Here is a 5205-nt window from a genome sequence, read left to right as displayed (position 1 = left end):
TATTGCGCGTAAATCCCAAAGTTTAATTCCTATCTTTTTGATTCTGCGCCAGACACGGCAACAAGGAAATATTACGGCAGTAACAGGGGTGGTTGGTATTCCTCATATTTGACGTGCTACAAAGTGGAGAGCACAGACAAACAGACGTAACACTTAGAACAAATCTCGATCAAATCATAGTCACGAGGACTTGTACGCCCAATGCTAAAATCGGTGCGTTTGGCCGACAGGCCAACAGATGGCGGTAGTGTGTAAACGTCAAACACGAACAAAAACGATGCGAGCGCTGCGGGTGGCGGATTGGCCACCTACCATATTTTTGAATCGACCGTTAAAAAGGTGGTCGATGGACAATGATGAGAGTGTGACGTCTGTTTGTCTGTGTGGAGAGTATCACAGAAGCCAAACCTCAAATTTTCAAGAGCACAAATTTGGAGAACCATACAACAGGTCAAGCTGAAAACTTGATCGATTGGTCACCAGCTGATGGTGACCTATTGATCAAATTTTCGGCCTGTAATTCTATATAGTTCTTCAGATTTATACCTTGGAAATTTGGGATTTGGCTTCGATTCATCTTTACATTAAATTATTTATAGAAAGTGTGACATTGGTAATTATAAACACTCCGTGCAAGAAGATATGTTTTTTAAAGAATATTTTAACAGTCAAACATCATCATTCTGGAATGATGAAATTTAAAAGAGCCTTTCGGGGCAGTGTCGGATTCACAAGTTCTCACTCTCGACATCTGCTAACAACAAATTCTTAACGCTTCTTTGGATAGAGCTTATCAGGCTCCAGAAAAATACATAAGCAACCAAATCATGAAATATTCCAAACATTTCATACTCAATGTTGATTTACAAAATTCTAATTATCGACATTCGACAACAACTGATTTCGAAATGCTTTCTTTGGATGGAGCTTATCAGGCTCCAGAAATGTTTTCAAGCAACGAACTCAAAAATATTCCTAACCACTTTTTACGCAATATGGATCTACAAGTTCTCACTCTCGACATCAGAAGACAACTAATTTCGCAACGCTTCTTTTGAATGAAGCTTATCAGGCTCCAGAAATATGCCTTCAGCAACTTAATAATGATATATTCCTTCTTACTCAATTGACAAAATTCTAATTCTTGACATCTGACAAACAGCTAAATCTCGAAATGCTTTGTTTGGATGGAGGCTTATTAGCTCCAGAAATATCCTAATGCAACGAAATCAAAAATATTCCAAACACTTCTTTACTCAATATGGATCTACAAGTTCTCACTCTCAACATCTGATCTGACAACAGCTGATTCGAAATACTTTCTTTGGATGGAGCTTATCAGGCACCAGAAATGTTTTCAAGCAAATCAAAAAATATTTCCCAACACTTCTTACGCAATATGGATGTACAAGTTCTCACTCTCCGACATCTGAGAACAACTAATTTCGCAACGCTTCTTTTGATGGAGCTTATCAGGCTCCAGAAGTATCCTTCAGCAACTTAATAATGAAATATTCCTTCTTACTCAATTTACAAAATTCTGATTCTCGACATCTGACAACAGCTAATTTTGAAATGCTTTCTTTGGATGGAGCTTTATCAGGCTCCAGAAATGTCCTCAACCAACGACATCAAAAAATATTCCTAACACTTCTTACTCATATACTTCAATTCTCACTCTCGACATCTGACAACAACTGATTTCGAAACACTTCTTTGCATGAAGATTATCAGGCTCCAGAAATTCAAAAGTTGTTATTAGTTAACATTATTTCCACCATGCGGATTTACAAGTTCTCAAAACAGCTGATTTCGAAATGCTACCTTGACTGGACCTTATCAAGCTCTTGAAATGTCCTCAAACAACAAAATCCAGGAAATATTCCAAACTATATACAAAGTGGAGAGTATCACAGAAGCCAAACCTCAAATTTTCAAGAGCACAAATTTGGAGAACCATACAACAGGTCAAGCTGAAAACTTGATCGATTGGTCACCAGCTGATGGTGACCTATTGATCAAATTTTCGGCCTGTAATTCTATATAGTTCTTTCAGATTTATACCTTGGAAATTTGGGATTTGGCTTCGATTCATCTTTACATTAAATTATTTATAGAAAGTTGACATTGGTAACTATAAACACTCCGTGCAAGAAGATATGTTTTTTAAAGAATATTTTAACAGTCAAACATCATCATTCTGGAATGATGAAATTTAAAAGAGCCTTTCGGGGCAGTGTCGGATTCACAAGTTCTCACTCTCGACATCTGCTAACAACAAATTTCTTAACGCTTCTTTGGATAGAGCTTATCAGGCTCCAAGAAAAATACATAAGCAACCAAATCATGAAATATTCCAACATTTCATACTCAATGTTGATTTACAAAATTCTAATTATCGACATTCGACAACAACTGATTTCGAAATGCTTTCTTTGGATGGAGCTTATCAGGCTCCAGAAATTTTTTCAAGCAACGAACTCAAAAATATTCCTAACACTTTTTACGCAATATGGATCTACAAGTTCTCACTCTCGACATCAGAAGACAACTAATTTCGCAACGCTTCTTTTGATGAAGCTTATCAAGGCTCCAGAAATATGCTTCAGCAACTTAATAATGATATATTCCTTCTTACTCAATTGACAAAATTCTAATTCTTGACATCTGACAACAGCTAAATTCGAAATGCTTTGTTTGGATGGAGCTTATTAGGCTCCAGAAATATCCTAAGGCAACGAAATCAAAAATATTCCAAACACTTCTTACTCAATATGGATCTACAAGTTCTCACTCTCAACATCTGATCTGACAACAGCTGATTTCGAAATACTTTCTTTGGATGGAGCTTATCAGGCACCAGAAATGTTTTCAAGCAACGAAATCAAAAATATTCCCAACACTTCTTACGCAATATGGATGTACAAGTTCTCACTCTCGACATCTGAGAACAACTAATTTCGCAACGCTTCTTTTGATGGAGCTTATCAGGCTCCAGAAGTATCCTTCAGCAACTTAATAATGAAATATTCCTTCTTACTCAATTTACAAAATTCTGATTCTCGACATCTGACAACAGCTAATTTTGAAATGCTTTCTTTGGATGGAGCTTATCAGGCTCCAGAAATGTCCTCAACCAACGACATCAAAAAATATTCCTAACACTTCTTACTCAATATACTCAATTCTCACTCTCGACATCTGACAACAACTGATTTCGAAACACTTCTTTGCATGAAGATTATCAGGCTCCAGAAATTCAAAAGTTGTTATTAGTTAACATTATTTCCACCATGCGGATTTACAAGTTCTCAAAACAGCTGATTTCGAAATGCTACCTTGGCTGGACCTTATCAAGCTCTTGAAATGTCCTCAAACAACAAAATCAGGAAATATTCCAAACTATATACAAAGTGGAGAGTATCACAGAAGCCAAACCTCAAATTTTCAAGAGCACAAATTTGGAGAACCATACAACAGGTCAAGCTGAAAACTTGATCGATTGGTCACCAGCTGATGGTGACCTATTGATCAAATTTTCGGCCTGTAATTCTATATAGTTCTTCAGATTTATACCTTGGAAATTTGGGATTTGGCTTCGATTCATCTTTACATTAAATTATTTATAGAAAGTGTGACATTGGTAATTATAAACACTCCGTGCAAGAAGATATGTTTTTTAAAGAATATTTTAACAGTCAAACATCATCATTCTGGAATGATGAAATTTAAAAGAGCCTTTCGGGGCAGTGTCGGATTCACAAGTTCTCACTCTCGACATCTGCTAACAACAAATTTCTTAACGCTTCTTTGGATAGAGCTTATCAGGCTCCAGAAAAATACATAAGCAACCAAATCATGAAATATTCCAAACATTTCATACTCAATGTTGATTTACAAAATTCTAACTATCGACATTCGACAACAACTGATTTCGAAATGCTTTCTTTGGATGGAGCTTATCAGGCTCCAGAAATGTTTTCAAGCAACGAACTCAAAAATATTCCTAACACTTTTTACGCAATATGGATCTACAAGTTCTCACTCTCGACATCAGACGACAACTAATTTCGCAACGCTTCTTTTGATGAAGCTTATCAGGCTCCAGAAATATGCTTCAGCAACTTAATAATGATATATTCCTTCTTACTCAATTGACAAAATTCTAATTCTTGACATCTGACAACAGCTAAATTCGAAATGCTTTGTTTGGATGGAGCTTATTAGGCTCCAGAAATATCCTAAGGCAACGAAATCAAAAATATTCCAAACACTTCTTACTCAATATGGATCTACAAGTTCTCACTCTCAACATCTGATCTGACAACAGCTGATTTCGAAATACTTTCTTTGGATGGAGCTTATCAGGCACCAGAAATGTTTTCAAGCAACGAAATCAAAAATATTCCCAACACTTCTTACGCAATATGGATGTACAAGTTCTCACTCTCGACATCTGAGAACAACTAATTTCGCAACGCTTCTTTTGATGGAGCTTATCAGGCTCCAGAAGTATCCTTCAGCAACTTAATAATGAAATATTCCTTCTTACTCAATTTACAAAATTCTGATTCTCGACATCTGACAACAGCTAATTTTGAAATGCTTTCTTTGGATGGAGCTTATCAGGCCCAGAAATGTCCTCAAACCAACGACATCAAAAAAATATTCCTAACACTTCTTACTCAATATACTCAATTCTCACTCTGACATCTGACAACAACTGATTTCGAAACACTTCTTTGCATGAAGATATCAGGCTCCAGAAATTCAAAAAGTTGTTATTAAGTTAACATTACTTCCACCATGCGGATTTACAAGTTCTCAAAACAGCTGATTTCGAAATGCTACCTTGAATGGACCTTATCAAGCTCTTGAAATGTCCTCAAACAACAAAATCAGGAAATATTCCAAACTCTTTTCACACAGCGTGGATTTACAAGTTCAAACTCTCGACATCTGACAATAACTGATTTCTAAATGCTTTCTTTGGATGAAGCTCCAGAATTGCCCTCAAGCAACGCAATTAGAAATATCCCAAACACTATTTTTACCATGCAAATGTACAATTGCATTGAGCTTTCCAAGCTCCAGAATGTCCTCAAGCAAAAAAATCTAAAAATATGTCAAACCCTTTTTTTTTCTCAATTCCACTTCATGTTATTTATTTTTTTCCAGATTATCCCTTTTTTATAAATATTATTA

The sequence above is a fragment of the Aedes aegypti genome, unplaced genomic scaffold (assembly GCF_002204515.2).
Source record: "Aedes aegypti strain LVP_AGWG unplaced genomic scaffold, AaegL5.0 Primary Assembly AGWG_AaegL5_hic_scaff_1272_PBJ_arrow, whole genome shotgun sequence".
In the NCBI taxonomy this organism is placed as follows: Eukaryota; Metazoa; Arthropoda; class Insecta; order Diptera; family Culicidae; genus Aedes; species Aedes aegypti.
The sequence above is the reverse complement of the archived record's forward strand: the minus strand, read 5'-3'. Positions refer to the sequence as shown.